This window comes from Euprymna scolopes, chromosome 46 (genome assembly GCF_053919585.1).
Source record: "Euprymna scolopes isolate OS-2025 chromosome 46, ASM5391958v1, whole genome shotgun sequence".
Taxonomy (NCBI): domain Eukaryota; kingdom Metazoa; phylum Mollusca; class Cephalopoda; order Sepiida; family Sepiolidae; genus Euprymna; species Euprymna scolopes.
The window spans coordinates 151,555,027-151,578,601 of NC_136527.1; the positions used below are offsets into that span (position 1 = coordinate 151,555,027).

At 29.1% G+C, this 23,575-nt stretch overlaps 1 long non-coding RNA gene across 1 annotated transcript; it reads left to right on the forward strand.

Moving 5' to 3' along the window:
- Positions 1 to 537: 537 nt before the first annotated feature.
- Positions 538 to 13,592, forward strand: LOC145270770 (uncharacterized). The gene is made up of 2 exons (XR_013865557.1): positions 538 to 752; positions 11,889 to 13,592. It is a non-coding gene; the product is annotated as an uncharacterized LOC145270770 (long non-coding RNA).
- The last annotated feature ends 9,983 nt before the right edge of the window (positions 13,593 to 23,575 follow it).

Sequence of the window (23,575 nt, forward strand, 5' to 3'; positions counted from 1 at the left end):
ATTTATTTACATTTAAATTTAAATCCTGTCAGACTGTTTTTAAAATATATAAAAAGTCCTAGTAACTATAAACTGTGCTAAATTTCTTTCCACAACATTTTTACATATTAAAAATATCGGACGATTTATTAATTTATTACTTTCTTACTCGTGTGTTGACTGTTGCATCGGGCTAAAAAAAAAACCGGTCAACAATAAAAAAAAAAAACAAAAAAAAAAAACATGACTCATTACTCTTTGTTATGTTAAATAAAAACCATATTATTAGGGTTTTATATTCGACTTCGTCTTGATGCTGATTTTGACACGTTTTTAATATTTTGTTGACGTCGAGAGAAAAACGTAGTCTCATTAACATATTAACACCGGCGACAACTGCCGTTTTAAATGTTCACCGTCGTAGCAGTGATCATACTTGATGTTGATCTAGTCCCACGCCGTAACAGACGGATATTTTTACAGAAGGAACGAAATAATGATTACACCGTGTTACGATGACCTAAATTCTTTGTTCTTTAGCAGTTACCTTTCTTTTTAATGATTTCACGTTTAGATCGTATTTTTATTTAATTTTAATTTTAATTCTTTAATATTTTCATATATTTTATTTCTTAAAGAATTGGACACACAAAACAAAAGTTTTATCAATTTACTAAAGAAACTTAAGAAAACAAATTTTCTGTTTTGAATACAAAAGAAAAAAACGAATTCATCCCGCTTCTTTGTTTTTGCATTGAATTCACGGAAAAAAGGTAAGTTTGTATTTTTCCTTTTTTTTTTTTACACTAAAATTTTGTTCAATAAACTTTTAAATAATCTTAAACATTAAAATAAGTTCATTCTTATTGCAATAAAATATAGTGATTATTCCACCATGCTTTATAACGGATGTGTTTTAAAAAAGGGTACTTGCACTTATTGATCCGTGCTGTGCTGAGATAATAACGAAAAATAATTAAGAAAGCGATTCTTTACATGGGGAGGGTTTTTTCCTACCTATGATGTAGATCTAATAAATAAAAAAAGACCCATAAAACTCTAATTAAACTGGAAAATATTATTTAAAAAAATAGCGCGGATCAAAGTATGAATCTCCAATCAAAAAAAGAAGAAAAATGCCACTTATGCATTTATGTTACCGTGCTCAAATAATAACGTATGAATCTCTGATTAAAAAAAATCTCCTAAAAATATATTTTTTTAATCTGATATTTAGATTTTGTCAAAGAATATTATTTTAAAACCTTTAATTTAACTTGAAAATATTAGTTTACCACATTTAAATAAATTGCAATCCAATAAAAGAAATATTGTTTCTATCTTTTTTCTTTAAGCTAAAAAAAATAATTCAATAACTTTTAAAGCAATCTAAATTCTATTAAATAATTTTTACAATAATCTTAAACATTTAAATAAATCTATTTTTATTGCCATCCAAGTTTTTATCTTTTCTTTCTTTCAAAAAATCTAATCAATAGCTTTTATAAAAAATCTTTAAAAAATATTAATTCTGTCATTCTTTATAACAAACGTAAATAAAAAAATATGAATCTCTGATTAAAAAAGAATTATATTATTCAATCTGACATTGAGATTATAAAAAAAAATTGTAATTTTATAAAATTTGATTTCAGAGAAAGTAAAGATGCTTCGGATAGATATAATAATTTAATTAGAGGTTGATCGAATTATTAACAACACTTTTTTCTGTATTTAATTGTTTTTAGATTAAAATATTTTTTGTCAACACTTACCTGTTATATCGCTGGAGAATTACGTTTGATTTTTTGTGTTTTATCCAGTATTTAATATTTTATAATATGCATCAATTTTTTTTGTAAAATTGACATGAAATGATCACATATTTAATGAGCAGTAACATAACGTAGAAAAATATAGGTACATCTTTACAATCTAACCGTACATTACCTCAAACAAATTACTAATACCTGTTTTTAACTTGCATATTCGGCATGAATAACGTCTATTTCAGAAAAAAACATGTTCACCATAACTAACCTTGTCGAAAGCGGTCAACGGCCGCTATCTTTATAATGCAACTTAATATTAAAATTTTGAGACATAAAATTCCTGACATTTCCTGATAAGTATGTCCATTGACGATAGCTGACAAAAATAAACGGGTTTTCCTGACAAAAAAACTTTATTAAATTAGAAAAAAATGTTTTTGTAATGATAGATAGCTATATGCTTAATAATAAACACCAGAAAATGACAAACCCCTTCCATATTGTTTTCATGCGTTTTCCTTATTTCTTCTACAAATATGAATATAAGACGTACAAAAACAGATTAAGTAGTCCTTTTCACAGCTAAAATTTTCACATTAATTCCTAACATTTTATAAAAATAGGTACAAAATGAATATAATTTAAAATAAAGGAATAATCACTTGGCTGAATGCTGGCACAAGGTACTTACATACCCACCAAAGAACGAAGAAAAAGCATTTCTTGTCAAAAACTAGTCAAAGGTAACTTCACCACCATCAAAATCTGGCTATGGTTAGTTTGAACAGTGTATGCCATGTTTTATGCAACTGCCTCTTGCTATCCTACATCCTCACGTAACACCTTGTGATAGCAAACAAATTTACAGGACCAGTGACAAGCCAAGCTTGATTGGTTATAATTTACCATCTGAAAGTTTGCATCCCCACTCGTCAGATTTTAGCTGGTTTCGTACCTTTCCATTCCTGAGTTTGGAAGTAAATTCAACAGCTGTGGAATTTTGTAGCTGCTCTTGATGGTTGGCCTCAATATTTGAGCTTTTTGTAACATTTTCTTAAAGCCGCATCAGTCGGAGATGATTGATGTTTCCCTATCATTAATATTGTATTTGCACACGAAAGCTTTTTCCCTAGTTCAATAAACTCTTTTGCACATTTATCTCTGACAAACTCTTCTGCCAGTTTGAGGAAGTTTCTATTGTTCATCACGTTGGACAGCTTTTGAAGAGATGCTGCCGTCCCTATTCTACATTTTCACCCCAAACAAGGCGCATTGCCACTTTGGTGTAGGGGGATACTATCAGGGGAAGCAACTACTGGAGTACTATGTTGGGATTTGGACAGCAAGATGTCGGTTCACGTTGCACTTGAACTTCTGCATGTCAGTACAATTAGGGAAGCAGGAACCTGGAATGAAATTCCAGAGTCTAGCGGTTCTGGGGAAGAAACTACTGGAGTAGAAAGATCTTTTACATCTAGGGATATCGACTGTGTGGGGGTAGGATTTAGCTGCCTGTCGGGTTTGTCGAGGGTGTCTATGTCGTGGGGGCACAAGTGTCTGCAGTTCGTCAGAGAATTCACCATTAAAATACTTGTAGAACAGGCAGAGGGATGCAACGTTTCATCGATGGGACAGAGGCTGAAGCTTAGATGCCAGTCCAGGGCCTATCAGATTGGCGACTCTCTTTTGAACCTTGTCTAGGAGCGAGAGACTAGTAGCAGATGCACCAGCCCAAATGTGACGACAATACTCCATACATGGGCGAATGGTGGCCTTATAGAGGTACAGGATACTTTCAGGTGTCAATAGTTTTCTAGCACGGTAGAGAGAGCCTACCTTTTTCGCAGCGGCCCTGGCAATGTTTTCAATATAATTGTTCCAGCTCATGTTTCCTGTGAACGTTACACCAAGCAGTTTGAAAGATGTACTCTCAGACAGTGAGTCACTGGCCATTGCTATTGGTGGCAGAGAAGGTTTCTTGTAATTATTGAAGGAAACCAGTTTAGTCTTGGCAGCATTGAATGTGACCATCCATTTATGTCCCCATTCCACTACAGATTGGAGGTCATGAAAACTGGATGCTAAATCATAACCCAATAGTACATGGATTAAAAGAATGTTGGAACATTCAACATCCCCAAAAGATTTTCTCATCTCTTTGATGTTTCAGACTTTCACACTTTTTGCACGAGCCTTTGGTAATTGCGGGAACATGTTGTAATCATCATCTCTATTGACATGATTGCATTGAACGAACAATAAATCAGTGTTATCTGTTATCTTAGTGGTTGCTCAGGTTTGTGTCAGTTCTACAGTAGTTTCACAATCAATACGTCAGCATCTCAAGATGAATCGGATATGTTAAAGCCTCCTTCATCCTTCCCAGCAAGTTCAGGAACACTTGTTCGTTTTGTTGATTAACAAGAAAAACATCTTTTCTTAATCTGAAATTCATTAAAAGGGTCAGTGACACATTAAGACTAACAGAGACCCCTGCCCGGCATTGGTGAGTCGCATCTTTAACTGATGACCACGTTCATATACATCAAATACAATGCATGGTTTTACATATCTAGTTGTGACATATCTGCATCCCATCAAATCCAAATATGTGGTATTTTTTGCCATGAGAGACGTTGAAGTAGTGCTCCGCCATCTAAGAGATATACTTGGGATCTGAAGATTATGGACCTGATTGTACAGGGAAGTTAGTTCCCATATTACGTCTGTAAAACTGTTTTTTTGCCTCTTGCAGTTGTCTGAAATAATAAAAAAGCGCAGGTAGGTAACCACAAAGCTCATACTGGAAACGTTCTTGCTTCTGCTGAGTTGAAGGTTTATTGGTAGACAGCGCACACCATTTCTGGAATATGAGTTGTTGATGAGTTTCAACTGCTTAATCTTTGCTGAGAGAAACTTTTGACACATGTGTAATTGCATGATCCTTTTTAAAAAAGTGTACTCGTTGACATTTTCTCCAAGCATTGGAGCTGTGATTGCCTCTTCTATGGAGGTTGCTTTTTGTCTCGAGTTACTCCATGTGAAATGATATTATTGGAGAAATAAGGAAACGCAAGTAGCTTCCATGTATCTTTCAAATCTCGCTCTTTTCTTGCTGGAGTAGCCTCTTGGTTCTGGTTAATAGTGTCATATGCATTTTATGATTATTTGGTTTATAGTGTCATATGCATTTTATAATTATTTGGTTAATAGTGGCATATGCATTTTGTAATTATTTGGTTAATAGTGCCATATGCATTTTATAATTATTTGGTTAATAGTGTCATATGCATTTTATGATTATTTGGTTTATAGTGTCATATGCATTTTATAATTATTTGGTTAATAGTGTCATATGCATTTTATAATTATTTGGTTAATAATAGTGTCATATGCATTTTATAATTATTTGGTTAATAATAGTGTCATATGCATTTTATAATTATTTGGTTAATAGTGTCATATGCATTTTATGATTATTTGGTTTATAGTGTCATATGCATTTTATAATTATTTGGTTAATAGTGTCATATGCATTTTATAATTATTTGGTTAATAGTGTCATATGCATTTTATAATTATTTGGTTAATAGTGTCATATGCATTTTATAATTATTTGGTTAATAATAGTGTCATATGCACTTTATAATTATTTCGTTAATAGTGCCATATGTCATAGAATGGTCTATTTCTATGTATCTTAGATTGATCCAATGTTGTTTGCATTTCCTGTAAAGCCGTTGAATAATCTGAATTATGATCTTCTCTTCAGGTCTGTTAATGGAATCGGTTCCCTTCTGGCTGACAATGAATGTTTCTTCATTACTGTTGCAAATAGCACACTTGTCAGCATCGATGATTATCGGTACTTCACTTTAGTTAACCTGAAGTTAGAATATAACAGAATATTAAGTTAAATTTTTTTAAAAAAATAAGGCATAAGAAGTTACAATTCATCTTTATGAAAACTGTTGGTTTTATCTAATTTCATATTGCTACATTTGCTATTTTTGAAAATTCATTTCCAGTAATTGAGTTGAGAAGGGAGTAGAATTTTCACCAATCTGTAAAGATGGCGGTCATTGATTCCTTTCATCAATCTTTATTGTGTTAAACTTTTATTTATCTGAAAGCGTTATTCATGCCGAATATCCAAGTTAAAAACTTTGTAAGCAATTTAAGGTTCATCCAAAAAAGTCAGCTAGAATGACTGGACTTGAAGTTACCATTTTAAAATGTAAATTGTCTATATCTCTTGGCTATTTCGTTTTACCAACCTTAAAATATCTGTTAAAGGAATGTTACACTTTGCAAATTATTGAGTAGTGTTTACCAGTTTTCGATTTAAAATAATGACTTTGGTTTTGTTATTACGTTTCGACAACCTTAAAAATATCTGCTATTTAATATTTTAGAGTGATGATCACTTTCCTATATATTTTCTAAATTTTGTGACACCTTACTATATATATAACTATAAATGTATCTCTTCTCACTCATAAAAAATCTGCAAGCTATAATCTAATATTTAGCACTAGCGGTGTCAGAAATTTCGTGAAAAATAGTGAATAATTCCACCCCATCTTTCCAAGCTTATAACTCCTCGAAAAATGCAATTCAAGCCCTAATTTTTTTTCAATTAAAGGAGCAAGGACCAAGATTTCATAAAAAAAAAAAAAAAAAAAAAAACGTGTTTTTTTTTAAAAAGGTTTTAAACTTCGGACTTTACAGGTAAAATTCTATAAGAACACTATGTTTTTTTTGTTTTAAATTTGAATATATTATGTATTGACCTTTTCTCTTCAATTTGTGAGTAAATAATTATGTACTCATCGGGTTCTAAATTAATTATTATTAGACATTTACAAAATGGGAAGCGTGAATTATTCGACCCCCTGTCTTTCCAAGCTTATAACTCCTCGAAAAATGTAATTCAAGCCCTAATTTTTTTGTCAATTAAAGGAGCAAGGACCAAGGTTCCATTAAAAAAAAAGAAAAAACAAATAACGTGGTTTAAAAAAAAGGTTTTAAACTTCAAACTTTACAGGTAAAATTCTGAAAGAACACTATGTTTTTTTTTTTAAATTTGAATATATTATGTATTGACCTTTTCTCTTCAATTTGTGAGTAAATAATTATGTACTCATCGGGTTACTAAATTAAGTATTTACTTTTTAATAGACACTTAAAAATTGGGATGGGGGGGGCGGTTCGTGAATTTAAAAAAAAACGTTTGTCTAAAATATTATATTCGATTTATTGGAAAGAACATAAAATTTTACATTGACCCTGAAAATATCGTAAAAATAGAATCAATAGAAAAATTTTGATAGATTTTTAAAATTTAAAAATTTAAAAATATTGAGTTTAAAAATTTTAAAATATTGAGTTCGGAAAATTCATTACTGTTTAAAAAAATATTTCTATTACTTTTAAAACAACTGTAATAGTTTATTTTGGAAGTATAATCCATAAAGAAAATTAATAACCCACTTTTAACAGAGAAATTCCGAGATTTTTATATTGTATTCGCAGTTTCGTGTTAGGGGTGTCAAAAATTCCTACAAAAATTCTGATACCGCTAATTTAGCACTTGTATCGACTGGCTCCGTGTCAAGTCACATAATATTTGGTTATTTTTAAATGTGTCTCATATGACTTTTCTTAGATTAAATTAATCTAGAGGTTGTGTTTTATCCAATAATGTGAACAACAATAAACAAACATTTAATAATAAAAAAACATATTTAATAACAATAAAGAAAAAATCCAGTAATATTAACAAAAAAAGACCGTTAATATGTCAATACAAAATATATTAAATTTCTTAATTTTTTATAGATGTTCCGGATTAAACCCTAAAATTCAATTTTAATGTTTGTGTTCAATCCAATAATATTAACAAAATCAGAAACAGAATAAAATTATGCTAATGCAAATACTAAAAATATTAAATTAGATTAAATAATAATAAAGAAACAATCAAATAATATCAACAAAAAGAACATATTTAATAACAAAGAAACAATCCAATAATATTAATAAAATAAAACATATTTAATTACAATAAAGAAACAAGTCAATAGTATTAATAAAATAAACAACATATTTAATAACAATAAAGAAACAATACAATAATATTATCAAAATAAACAACACATTTAATAACAATAAAGAAACAATCCAATAATATTAACAAAATAAAATTTAAAAAAATTAATAACAATAAAGAAACAATCCAATAATATTAATAAAATAAAAAAAAATATTTAATAATAATAAAGAAACAATCCAATAATATTAATAAAATAAAAAAAACATATTTAATTACAATAAAGAAACAAGTCAATAATATTAATAAAATAAACAACATATTTAATAACAATAAAGAAACAATACAATAATATTAATAAAATAAACAACATATTTAATAACAATAAAGAAACAATACAATAATATTAATAAAATAAACAACATATTTAATAACAATAAAGAAACAATCCAATAATATTAACAAAATAAAAACATATTTAATAACAAAGAAACAATCCAATAATATTAACAAAATAAAAAACAAAGAAACAATCCAAAAATATTAATAAAATTAACAAAAACATATTTAATAACAATAAAGAAACAAACCAATAATATTAACAAAATAAAAAAACATTTAATAACAATAAAGAAACAATTAAATAATATTAACAACATAAAAAACATTTATAAACAATAAAGAAACAATCAAATTATATTAACAAAATAAAAAAAATTAATAACAATAAAAAACAATCCAATAATATTAATAAAAAACATATTTAATAACAATAAAGAAACAATCAAATAATATAAACAAAATATAAAAACATATTTAATACCGATGAAGAAACAATTCAATAATATTAATAAAATAAAATAAAAACATATTTGATAACAATAAGGAAAAAAATCCAATAATATTAACAAAATCAAATAAAGAAATATGTAATAACAATATAGACACAATCCAATAATATTAATAACATAAAAAAACATTTAATAACAATAAAGAAACAAGTCAATAATATTAACAAAATATTTAAAAAATTAATAACAATAAAGGAACAATCCAATAATATTAACAAAATAAAAATATTTAATAACAATAAAGTAAGAATCCAATAATATTGATAAAAAAAAAAAAATTAATAACAATAAAACAGCAATCAAATAATATTAATAAAATGAAAAAATATTCATAACAATCAAGAAACAATCTAATGATATTAACAAAAAAACATTTAATAACAATAAAGAAACAATCCAATAATATTAACAAAATAAAAACAGATTTAATTACAATAAAGAAACAATCCAATAATATTAACAAAAATAAAAAAAGATTTAATTACAATAAAGAAACAATCCAATAATATTAACAAAATAAACACATATTTAATAACAATAAAGAAACAAACCAATAATATAAACAAAACAAAAAAGATATTTACTAAAAATAAAGAAACAATCCAATAATATTAACAAAATAAAAACAGATTTAATAACAATAAAGAAACAATCCAATAATATTAACAAAATAAAAAACATATGTAACAACAATAAAAAAATCCAATAATATTAACAATTTTTTTTTTAAATTAATAATAATAAAGAAATAATCCAATAATATTAACAAAATAAAAAACATATGTAAAAACAATAAAAAAAATCCAATAATATTAACAATTTTTTTTAAATTAATGATAATAAAGAACCAATCCAATAATATTACTAAAATAATTTTTTTAAATAATAATACAGAAACAATCCAATAATATAAACAAAATAAAAAAAACATATGTAATAACAATAAAGAAACAATCCAATAATATTAATAAAATAAAAAATAGATTTAATAACAATAAAGAAACAATCCAATAATATTAATAAGATAAAACACATTTAATAACAATTAAGAAACAAGTCAATAATATTAACAAAATGTAAAAAATAATTAATACCAATAAAGAAATAATCCAATAATATCAACAAAATAAAAACATATTTAATAACAATAAAGAAACAATCCAATAATATTATCAAAATAAAAACATTTAATAACAATAAAGTAACAATCCAATAATATTAATAAAATAAAAAAAAACATTTTATAACAATAAAGAAACAATCCAATAATATTAACAAAATAAAAAAAATATTTAATTACAATAACGAAACAATCAAATAATATTAACAAAATAAAACATATTCAATAACAATATAGAAACAATCCAATAATATTAATAAAAAACATATTTAATAACAATAAAGAAACAATCAAATAATATAAACAAAATATAAAAACATATTTAATACTGATGAAGAAACAATTCAATAATATTGATAAAATAAAATAAAAACATATTTGATAACAATAAGGAAAAAAATCCAATAATATTAACAAAATCAAATAAAGAAATATGTAATAACAATATAGACACAATCCAATAATATTAATAACATAAAAAAAACATTTAATAACAATAAAGAAACAAGTCAATAATATTAACAAAATATTTAAAAAATTAATAACAATAAAGGAACAATCCAATAATATTAACAAAATAAAAATATTTAATAACAATAAAGTAAGAATCCAATAATATTGATAAAATAAATAAAAAAATTAATAACAATAAAACAGCAATCAAATAATATTAATAAAATGAAAAAATATTCATAACAATCAAGAAACAATCCAATGATATTAACAAAAAACATTTAATAACAATAAAGAAACAATCCAATAATATTAACAAAATAAAAAACAGATTTAATAACAATAAAGAAACAATCCAATAATATTAACAAAATAAAAAACAGATTTAATAACAATAAAGAAACAATCCAATAATATTAACAAAATAAAAAAAAAGATTTAATTACAATAAAGAAACAATCCAATAATATTAACAAAATAAACACATATTTAATAACAATAAAGAAACAATCCAATAATATTAACAAAATAAACACATATTTAATAATGATAAAGAAAGAATCCAATAATATTAATAAAACAAAAAAAACATTTAATAACAATAAAGAAACAAACCAATAATATTAACAAAACAAAAAAGATATTTACTAAAAATAAAGAAACAATCCAATAATATTAACAAAATAAAAACAGATTTAATAACAATAAAGAAACAATCCAATAATATTAACAAAATAAAAACATATGTAACAACAATAAAAAAATCCAATAATATTAACAATTTTTTTTTAAATTAATAATAATAAAGAAACAATCCAATAATATTAACAAAATAAAAAACATATGTAACAACAATAAAAAAATCCAATAATATTAACAATTTTTTTTTTAAATTAATAATAATAAAGAAACAATCCAATAATATTACTAAAATAATTTTTTTAAATAATAATACAGAAACAATCCAATAATATAAACAAAATAAAAAAAACATATGTAATAACAATAAAGAAACAATCCAATAATATTAATAAAATAAAAAAATAGATTTAATAACAATAAAGAAACAATCCAATAATATTAATAAGATAAAACACATTTAATAACAATTAAGAAACAAGTCAATAATATTAACAAAATGTAAAAAATAATTAATATCAATAAAGAAATAATCCAATAATATCAAAAAAATAAAAACATATTTAATAACAATAAACAAACAATCCAATAATATTATCAAAATAAAAACATTTAATAACAATAAAGTAACAATCCAATAATATTAATAAAATAAAAAAAACATTTAATAACAATAAAGAAACAATCCAATAATATTAACAAAATAAAAAAATATTTAATTACAATAACGAAACAATCAAATAATATTAACAAAATAAAACATATTCAATAACAATATAGAAACAATCCAATAATATTAATAAAAAAAACATATTTAATAACAATAAAAAATAATCAAATAATAAGAACAAAATTGAAAAACATTTAATAACAATAAAGAAACAATCTAATAATATTACCAAAATAAAAATAGATTTAATGACGATTAAAAACTTTCGAATAATATTAACAAAATCAAAAAAACATACCACTAATATGTTAATGCAAATACTAAAAATATTGAATTTCATTATTTTTTACAGATGTTCCTGATTGAACCCTTTACTTCAATTTTAATGGAGTATCGTATGCTTTAAACACTATCCTGCGAAAAAAATATTACTCTATTTGGAAGACTAGAGCGACATCTGTTGAAAAATTTATTCAAATTAACACTGCTACTTTAAGAATTCTTAAGACTCTGGTGAAAACATAACACGATTCGAAGGTAATATAAATTTATGGTGTCAAATATTCAAATAAACCAAAAGGTAACAAAAGAGAAAATTACAAATTACAAATTTTGAAAAAGAATATTTTCTACAAACCCGGAAAATTATCTTTTAGAAAAGAACACTTTATAAATTCTTTGTAACGTATGAGGAAACCACATTCTTAACTTAAGTAAACGTATCAGAATTTACACTGGAAGAAAGCGACATTTTTGTATGGATATTCTGGTGTTTATTAATCACCGTTATTAAAACATAGCATATCACACTGAGGAAATGACACATTCTTGTGAAGTGTGTGGATATTCTTGTTTTGACAAATCATCATTAGTGAGACATATAAGAACTCACACTGGAGAAAAACCATATTCTTGTAACGTGTGTGAATATTCTTGTGCTGTGAAATCATCGTTAGTGAGACATATAAGAACTCACACTGGTGAAAAGCCATACTCTTGTGAAATGTGTGAATATTCTTGTTCTGAAAAATCAAAATTAGTGAGACACATGAGAAATCATACTGGAGAAAATAAAACAAAAAAAAGAGAAAAGCCACATTCTTGTGAAGTATGTGGATATTCTTGTTCTGAAAAATCAGACTTAGTGATACATATGAGAACTCACACTGGGGAAAAGCCACATTCTTGTAAAGTCTGTGGATATTCTTTTTCAGGAAAACAGTCTTTATTAAGACATATTAGAACTCATACTGGTGAAAAGCCACATGTTTGTCAAGTGTGTGGATATTCTTTTTCTGAAAAGGCACACGTAGTAAGACATATGAGAACTCACACTGGGGAAAAGCCACATTCTTGTGAAGTTTGTGGATATTCTTGTTCTGAAAAATCAGACTTAGACATTTTAAAATTCACACTGGAGAAAAGCCACATTTATGTGAAGTTTGTGGATATTCTTGTGTTCAGAAATCAACGTTAATTTCACATATGAGCACTCATATGGGAGAAAAGCCACATTCTTGTGAATTGTGTGGATATTCCTGTTGTCAAAAATCAAAGTTAGTGAGACATTTGAAAACTCACACTGAACGACCTGGCATGAGGATACTTTTCCCTAGAAGTAAACCATGAGAAAATATTCAAAATCACATCACATACTATTCGCTGCCCAAATTATATCTCCTGTCTATGGCAAACTCACAGTAGCTTTTCTGAAGAATGGTGCACCTTCTCAAAGTGATTCCCTTAATTTTTGCGATCTTTGACTGAAGTAAAATAAAACCTAAATGAAAAGCCACATTTTTATGAAGTCTGTGGATATTCTTGTTCTCAAAAATCAACGTTAGTTTCAAATATGAGCTTAACTCATATAAAGGAAATGCTGCATTGTTGTTAAGTGTGTCGTTATTTCTTTTGTCAAAAATTAAAATTTGTGGGACATTTGAAAATTCACACTAATGAAAAGCCATTTTCTTGTGAAGGATATGGATATTCTTTTTCTGGAAAATCAACGTTAATAAAACATACAAGAAAATTCATATTCAATACGTAAACATTATTATTTATTCTTGTTATTAATCACTTTTAGTGATAGATATGAAAAACACAATTTATAAAATATTATTATAGTTCTATTCTGTCAATTTACATTTATTTGTATTAAAACGTCAATCTTTGACGATTATATCTTTAAATCGTATAAAAATCAAATATTTGACCCAGCCAATTATCAACTTAGTTTCCTGCAATTCATATAAATAAAACCCGACAAATTTCGTAATAAAGTGTAGCAAAAATAACTAACATTTCTATGTATAACCCACATAAGCTTTTACGAAGAATGTTGCATCTTCTCAAAGTCATATTACTTCAAGTAACAGCATGAAGCTGGCTAATCCACCAGACAAGATGGATTCTTGTCCTGGAATCCAGTAAGACAAAGGACACAAACGATAGATATTTTCTATAACAAATGAAAATAGTTAATTGGAGAGAGACAAATTATGTTCTCAATTTCTTTACTAACTCAGTGTTTGAGAAATAAAGAAGTTTAATGAAACATTCGAATATCTATTTATCTCATATAGACTTCAAGTGTTAACCCCAGATAGTGGGCTTTTTGATTTCTGAGAACTTTGACTGAAGTAAAAATAAATAAATAAATAAAGCTACATTTATGTGGATATTCTCAAAAGTCAACGTTATGACCACTCATATTAGGAAAAAGCCGCATTTTTGTTACGTGTGTGGATATTGTTTTTATCAAAAATTTAAGTTAGTGAAACATTTGAAAATTCTTGACAAGAATATGGATATTCTTTTTCTGAAAAATCAATGTTAATGAAACATACACGAAATGAACACTAAAGAAAATTCATGTTAAACATTATTGTTTTTAGATGTGTATATTCTTGCTATTAATCACTTTTAGTGATAGATATGAAAAACACAATTTATAAAGTATGCTTATAGCTCTATTCTGTCAATTTAAATTTATTCGTATTAAAACTTCAATCTTTGACGACTATATGTTTAAATCGTATTAAAATCAAATATTTGACCCAGCCAGTTTTCAACTTAGTTTCATGCAATTCATATAAAAAAGCCGCAAAATTTCGTAATAAATGTTTTAAAAATAACAACTGATAAAGACATGCATATAATAGAGTCTATGCCTCATTGAAGAAAATCATGCATATCGGGGCAGTATTTCAAAAGTTAAACATATATAGAAATCTAAATAGTGCATGATAGCTATGAAAGTCTACACATACAAATCTCAATCACATTTGCTGAAAATGTGGGCATCATACTGGATAATTCTGTAGAGTTATATGACAGCAAGTTAAAAAGAAAAGAACTACACAAAAATCCATATGCACACAAGAATACAATGAGGCCGTTTGACAGTTACTGGAAAAGCTTAATTCCGATGATGAAAAACTATTTGTAGCAAATGAAAATGCAGGTCTTACAAATGCATTTTTAAAAATTGATGGCTTACAATCAAATGGCCAGTGCAGGTTTCGCCACACAACGTTTAATGCCCTGAGCCCCCAACGCATGGATGCCCAATTCTATTGTCAGATATTGTCTGCCACAGCACAGTGTCTATTTACTTTCATTAGACGATCTGTCAAGTGACGCAATTTTACAGCCGGCAAGCATAACAGTAACATTTATGATTAAAACTTATGAAAAGAAAAAAAGAAAAAGCAATATGTCAAATATATCCGTTGAACAATATTCCAGATATATTCGAACAATAGTGCTTATGGGAATGTTAAAATCTTTAAAATGTCTCGGCTGGAATGCAAAAGATATGTTAGGTTTCCCCATTTAGAATAAATACGGAGGAATCTTCTGTCTTACTACAACATAAAAGCATTTCACTTAACTCGTTTCATACAATATCTATGAAATATTATTGTTTGTAGTGTAGATTAAAAAAAATCAAACAGGACGATTTGTCTTCATTCAATTGTTTGCATACAACATGAAATGTTATTGTTTAAAATCAAATAGGATTAAAGGTGAATTGTTTTCATATCAACAACCAGTTATTGCTTAACAAGATCATCACTGTGTAGATTTAAAATGAACAAGCAGGATAGAAGTACAGGACTATTAAAATGTGATACAAAATTCATAGACAAAACGAGTGACACATCACGCTATTCAACAATACAGATGGATCTACTGTCTTCCAAACATTGTTGCACGTTGCTATTACTTCCAAACATTGTTGCACGTTGCTATTACTTCCAAACATTGTTGCACGTTGCTATTACTTCCAAACATTGTTGCACGTTGCGACTTGAGAACAGAATGAAGCGAGAGAACACGCTGACTTTCAAATGTTATTTAATATGAAATATTTCGATATAGAAGAATGTAACAAAATAAAATATAACGAATGAAATTTAGTTCAGAAATATAAACAAAAAGGGGTTGGAATGCAAGTTAATCAAAATATTATTCTTACATATAGTTTGTAAAGTTAGGAAGTCTAGAAGTGTAAGCCATGTTTAGTTTCAGAACAGTTTCAGATGGTTCGTTGTTCTAAACAAGTCTCGAGAGGTGACTCGTTTGCAGTAGACAGAACAGTTACACACAATTTCTGAGAGGTGACTTATTTGCAGTAGACAGTTCCACAGAGTAAAATATTCTTACCGTGTTGAGACGGAAAAAAACATGTGAAATTGCTACAGAAAAGGTTTATTATTTATAGAGCAATTCTGGTTTCTGATTAGTAGCAGAACGTGAATTCGATTCGTTACTTCTTAGCAGCATCGTTTATAAATAGAATCATCCGACTGTGTGGGATCATACTCCATTATACGCTCAAAATATTGCAACTTCCTCCCTATTTTTTATAATGAGGAAGTCCCTTATGTTCGTTCTGCTCAAAATTAAATGTATATTTTATATTCAATTATACATGACAAAAATTAGAAATCATTTGGATATTAGAAGTTTAGCATGTAAAAAACGCCATTTTTTATTGTGCTCAAATGTCAAAACAGATATATGTGTACAGAGAAGAGAAATAAAAGAAATGGAAGGGGTGGGTATGTGAAAAGAGAATCAATTTCCTAAATTTGATTATGACGTTTTGTAAAAAAACAAAAGAAAAACGCATACATATTAATAAATATACATGAAAATAAACATACATGCAATATGTTTAAAGAGTTTTTTTGTTAGTGGGTTAAAGTGTTAATACTAATAAAAATGGATACAGTTTAACGTCTTGCCCATGACTATTTTATTTTTATATATACAAATTTATATACATACAGCGCTGTGAAAAAAAAAGTAAAATTATTCAGTCGAATCCCCCAACAAGTTTTGAGAAAAACTCTGTAACTTTATTCTTGTTGCGGGTTTCGTGAATACATCAGTTATATTTTGTTCTGATGATATGTAATTCAAAATAATGGATTCCTTTTTCACCTCGTTTTTTTATGAAATGGTATTTTATATCTATATGCTTAGATCTTTGGTTTATAATCGTGTTCGGTGCGAAGACTATACTGGCTTGATTATCACAATTAATTACTACGGGGCTTTAAGTAAATTCTGGCTCTAAAATAGTCTTTAGGATATTTATAAGGAAGAATGCTTCCTGAGGCGTGTGTGTGATCGCGATAAATTCTGCTTCACATGTAGAGAGAGATACAATCTGTTGCTTTTTTAGATTTCCATGAAATAATAGGCCCATTTTCTGAGAGTCTGAAACAATGTACAAATATACTCTTGCAATCTTCGTCGTTTCCCCAGTCTGAATCCGAAAAACCCTTCGATGTTTTGGTGATTTCTTGATTTTCTAAATACTAACTTCTGTTCTTTAGTTCCTTTTAAATAACGTAGCACTTGTTTAGCTCTGATTAAATTCTTCATTGTCGGTCGTGATAATTTTTGTGACAGTTTTGTTACTGTAGAGCATATATCGGGCCTGGTTGCAGTCATTAAATATATAAGACGTACTATAATTTCGCGATATTGTGTGTCATTTATTATTTCAGATTCTGTGTGTATATTTTTATTAATATCATTTTCGACCGGTGTAAAACGTTTCTTGCACTCTCACATTCCAAATTTTAATAGTATTTTGTCGATGTATCTCGATTGAGTCATCGTAACAAGTTCTTTGCTTTGAGTAAATTCTATCCCCAGAAACCAGGATATTTTGCCAAGATCGGTAATTTTGAATCTTTTACTTAATTTGTTCTTAACATCAGTTAAAATTATGTCACAATTTGATGCGATTAAAATATTATCGAACCACAAAACCAAAATCAGTAGTCTATCGTCTTTATGTGGGATATATAAACAGGGGTCTACAACGCATTGTCTAAATTGTTTTTTAAATAATATAATCATGAAATACTGTATTCCAACACTGAGCACATTGCTTTAGACAATATAATGACTTGTTAAGTCGCCACACGCTATTTTTACTTTCCATTATAAATCCCTCTGAAGGGGTAATATAAATTTCACAGTCTATTGGGGCATTCAAATAAGCATTTTTTTACGTCCATTTGATGAATGTTTAGGTCATATTGTGATGCGATTTGCGGTAAAATTCTGATTGTCGTTAGGTTTGTGGTCGGTGAAAACGTAGAAAAGTATTCTATACCGTAAATCTGAGAGTACACTTTAGCAACAAATCTAGTTTGTACTGTTCTACGCCTGATGCTGTAGTTTTTTTGTAAAGACCCATCTTGTAGAAATAGCATGTTTATCTTTTGGGAGAGGCACTACCGTATAGGTATCATTTTCGGTTAAGACATCTATTTCTTTTTTCATGGCAATTTTCCAATTATCACAATTTTCTGAATTAATTGCTTCGTTAAAGCTTTTTTATGCATTTTCCATTGAATAGCAATAGTCGATTTGATTATCTTTTATATTGCCGACCGCAAAAAAATAGTGTCGTCTTCTATTTCTTTTGGGATATCTTTCGACTTTATCATCATCATCATCATCATCATCATGGACACTCTTGTCTCCGTCATTTTTATTGTCTTCGTTTGTTTTAATTATTTGAGGGAATATAATTTCATCTTCATATGACGGGTTTTCGTCTGTAAAATAAAACGTGTCTGTGAATTTTACACATCGGATTCTTTTTATTTTATTTTTTTGGAAAACTACTAAATTGGCTGGACTGTTTTAATCGTATCCAAGAAATATACCTCTGTCGGCTTTAATATTCAATTTACTCTTTTTATCTATATATGCTAAGCAAGTTGAACCAAATATATGCATTTTGCTCAAATTTGTTTTTTTTTTACCACAGAAAGATTCATATGAAGTTTTAGATAGTGTTTGGTTAAAGCACCTGTTGCGTATATAGGCTGCCGCCATAATGCGTACGTCCAGATGTTTTTGGGAGTTTTGATTCAATAAGTAGGAAATTTGCCATTTCAAAAAGTGTCCGCCACGCAAGTGCAGCAGTCCTGTTTTGGTGTGGCGATCTAGGATCTGATGTGTCATGCCTGATATGATGATTAATTAGTAACAGTTCAAAGTCTTTATTGGTGAATTCCGTACCGTTGTCAGAGCGAATACACTTGACTTCACCGTAGGGAGCCATGTCAGCTAGATATTTTTTAGTTGCAAGCAGGGTATCAGATTTGTTCTTTAAAAAATAAACCATTATTAAACCTGAATGGGAATCTACGAAATTCAACACATATCTATAATGTTCTCTGGTCATGGGTTCCACGGGACCGTTCAAGTCACAATGCGCCATTGATAGGATTTTTTTGGCCTTTTTGTCTGGTATCTTGCTTTGATAGTTTGTCATTTTCCCTTGCATACAGAGGTTGCAGTTGAAGTTTTTTTATGCTTGTATTTTCATTCCATCAACTACAGTCAGCAACTTTTTGATATCAGGAATATTGCAGTGTTCAAGAATTTTATGAAATGCCTGTAGATCATGTTAGGCGGTTTTCGATAGGACTACGCTATTTAAATAATATAGTCTTCCATTTTCTTTAATGTCGAATACAGTTCCATTCGGGTATATCAGTTTTGATTTATTGGGACTAAAGTTTATATTTGCACCTTGTTTTGTGGCTTAAATTTGGGGTCAAAATTGATAAAATCAGATTTGTTCTTTATGATCACATGTGCCGTGGTCCCACAACCGACAAGAAAATTATTATTGTTTGTTGAAGCATTAAAGTTACAGGAAAATAAAAATATATGTTCGCTAACAGAGCTCTCTACATTTTTAATGTAGGCGCAATTTTGAGTCCTGTATCTACATTGGAAACTCTTGTGATTAGGTCGTCCACAATTATAGCAAAGAATTTTTGTACTTTTCTTAGGAGAAAAATTGTTTTTGGCAAAGTTGCGGTTTTTATTCCTGGCATGGGTATACTTTAATTTTGGTGTTTTATGTGTGTATTTTTAAATTTCATATTTGTGGATTCGGTTTTTTCTGTGATCATTTATTCAGTTTCTTCGTAACTTTTGAATGCTCCCTTGAATTGGCTAAAAGTCATGGGGTTTTCTTTTTGGGTTATCACGGTGGTAAATGGCTTGAAATCACTCGGTAATCCCTTAAGGACCATAGAAATTAACAGACTGTCACTTATAACTTTAGACATTTTTAAAGAAATTGCCGTGGTTTTGGCTCTTATAATATAATTAGTAATAGTTTCGGCTTCCGTTCGTTTTAGAGAGGCCAGTTCAGTGTATAAAGAAATAATTTTGGGGTTTCCTTTCGATAAATAATGCTCTCTCAATATGTTTAATGCTTTGCAGCCATCGTCCAGGGCTTCTCTCATTACCAGTGAAAGACTTCGGTCATCTAAACACTGTATTAATTCCGCAAAGACAGTTGCGTTCTTTTCAATGAAGTCGGGGTCGTTTCTGTTTTCAGGTTTTGTTTGAAGTACTTTGTGTAGCTTTTGGATTCGTAGATATCCTAGGAATTTAACTTGCCACAATTCGAATTTTGATTCGGATCCATTGAAATAAAGATGCACGCTGGCCGCATAACGTCTAGAAGTGTAAGCCATTTTTAGTTTCAGAACAGTTTCAGATGGTTCGTTGTTCTAAACAAGTCTTGAGAGGTGACTGGTTTGCAGTAGACAGAACAGTTTCCGATGGTTCGTTGTTACACACAAGTCCTGAGAGGTGACTTGTTTGCAGTAGACAGTTCCACAGAGCAAAAATATTCTTACCGTGCTGAGATGGAAAAAAACATGTATAATTGCTACAGAAAAGGTGTAATATTTATGGAGCAATTCTGGTTTCTGATTGTTTGGTAGCAGAACGTGAATTAATTCGATTCGTTACTTCCTAGCAGCATCGTTTATAAATAGAATCGTCCGACTTTAGAATTCTCTTTCTGTTGCTTCCCAAACTGTACTGATATGCAGAAGTTCAAATGCAATATCTTAATCTTTCTTAAGTATCATTACATTACTTTCCCCTTACGTCTAAGTGCTTTGTTTGGTGTGAAAGTGAGTGAAAAAAATCTCAATTAGAATGCTGGAGGAGCTGTTTTGGGATAAAAAAAAACAGTTGTTAATTAACAAGATTATTATGGAGGTTTGTGGAAAGGTACTGAGAAATCTAAGCATTATTGGATGATTTACTAAAACACATGTTTTTACATTGAACAATAGCTACCCCTGATTGTTTAATTTTTTATGTGGGTGTGTCGGTGTTTGTATTATAGCAGAGACGTTTATATGAACAAATGATTTATTAATACATATATACATAAGGAAAAGACATACACATGTTGACTAGCCCATGTCAGAGCGGGAAGTGAGAACCTCGTATATATTCATACGCCACGAGCAACAACTCTTGCGTGTATGAAAGTAGTTCTATGATATTACTACATCCCCCTTACCAGATAGATAACAAATAACATTGTTCAAATGTTTATTATATACACCAGTACATATGTTGGTTATATCTTTTTGGCCTATGTATTTTACGGCCACATTTTGTGTTATATGTTGATTCTTTTGGTGCTAGTTGGTGTAAGCTATTGTTTGTGATAGTGTGTTCACTTTGTCATGAGGTGATGTGATCGTTGAAATGAACCTGTTTATGGGTAGATGTTCCAGTCGCCCTTATTTGGACTCTGTTTCCTCTTTTTGAAGATCCATCTGGGAGTTGAAGGATGTATGTTCTTCACGTTTACTTAAAATTTTGCTGGTTTCTATTTGCCTGTTTGATTATATAGCATTCGAACATTTTGTCCAGGGGCAAGTGCTGGTAAATACTCATCTGTTCTGTCATGATACATTTTCTGCATATCCGGTCTATGTTCTAGTTGTTCATGGATATGGTCAGGGTTGGGAAATCTGGGATTTGGAATTTTCGCAATTATGTTTGATCCCATAATGCGGTTGTTTAAAAGTTCACCAGGGCTTGGTAACTTGTGACTGCTTGGTGTTGTTCGTATGCATAGCATTGCTAAATTAGGCTCTCTGTCTGCTTGCTTTGCCTTGATTAGTGTTCTTTTAACTGTTTGGATTTGACGCTCAACAAAGCCATTAGATTTTGAGAAATTTGGGGATGACGTTATGTGGTCAAATTGCCATTGTTGGGTAAATTCTCTGAATGCTTCACTGGAATATTGTGGTCCGTTGTCACTAATGACTCTGGTGACAATACCATGCTCAGAGAAAATCTGTTTCATTGCTGAGATTACCATGTTGCTTGTAGTTAAGCTAGTCATTTACCTTATAATTAGAAATTTGCTGTAGTAATCAGCAATTATTAGATATTCTGGATCATTACAGAGAAACAAGTCAGTTCCCACAACTTTCCATGCTCTGCTGGGGGTGTCATGTGGTTGTAAGGTTTCCTTTGGCTGTGCTGGAAGATTTTTCTAACACATTGAACATTTCCTGATCATGTTTTCGATATCAGAATAAATCTTCTCCCAGTATACAGCATCCCTGGCTTGAAGACGTGTCTTTTCAATACCTTGATGGCTGTAATGATGCTGGTCTAAAATGATTTTCTGTTGGGTTTCTGGGATAATAATCCTTTACCCCTTCATGATGATGCCATCATTGACAGATAGTTCATCTCTGTATGACCAGTATGACCGTATTGCTGGCGGTACTTTCTTTATTGAATCTGCCCACCTGTTGTTATGATTTCTTGCAGCTGATCAAGTACTGGATCAGCCTTTGTTTTCTTTTTTATCTCGTTCAGGCGCTCACTCCTGAATCTCACCAAATCGACTCGTACGTCTAAGTCCATTGTGTCTGTGTTTTCAGTGCTAACGAGACGGCTCAGAGTATCAGCTAGAGTCATTCGCCGTCCTGGTATGTACTCTATTTGCATCTGATATCCCTGTAACTTGATCAGCATTCGCTGCAGTCTAGGAGGTGCACTAGTCAGTGGCTTCTTTAAAATCATGATGACTGGCTTATGATCGGTGAGTACCTTAAATTTACAGCCGTATAGATATATGTGGAATATTTGGACGCCAAATACAATTGCAAGAATTTCTCTTGCTATGCATGCGTAACGCTTTTCAGTATCTCAGAGACTTTGATGCATATGCAATAGGTTTTTTGTTTTGCATTAATGCAGCTCCAAGTCCTTTTAAACTTACGTCTGTTTGTCGTCTTGGTACTTCAGTTGTGTTAAAATATGTTAATGTAGAATTTTTGCTAATTTCTGTTTTGAGTTTTTCAAAACATTCCTCGTGGTTTTCTTCCCAAAGAAAGGGTGCGTCCTTCTTTAATAGTCCTCTTAAAGTATGTGTCTTGTCAGCAACGTTAGGATTAAATGGTGACAAGTATGTGATAAAACCTAAGAATTCTTGTAGCTCTTTCTTACAGGTTGGATATGGCATGTTTTTTTTTATAGATTTTTGAGCTTTTCTGGATCCGGACTGACACCATTTTCACTATAGATCATCCCAAAGAAGGATATGCTTTTTGATTTGATTTCACATTTTGTAGAATTGAACACGAGACCATTATTAGTAGCTACTTGCATGAGGTTTTGTAGCTTTTCTGGATCCGGATTGTAGAATCT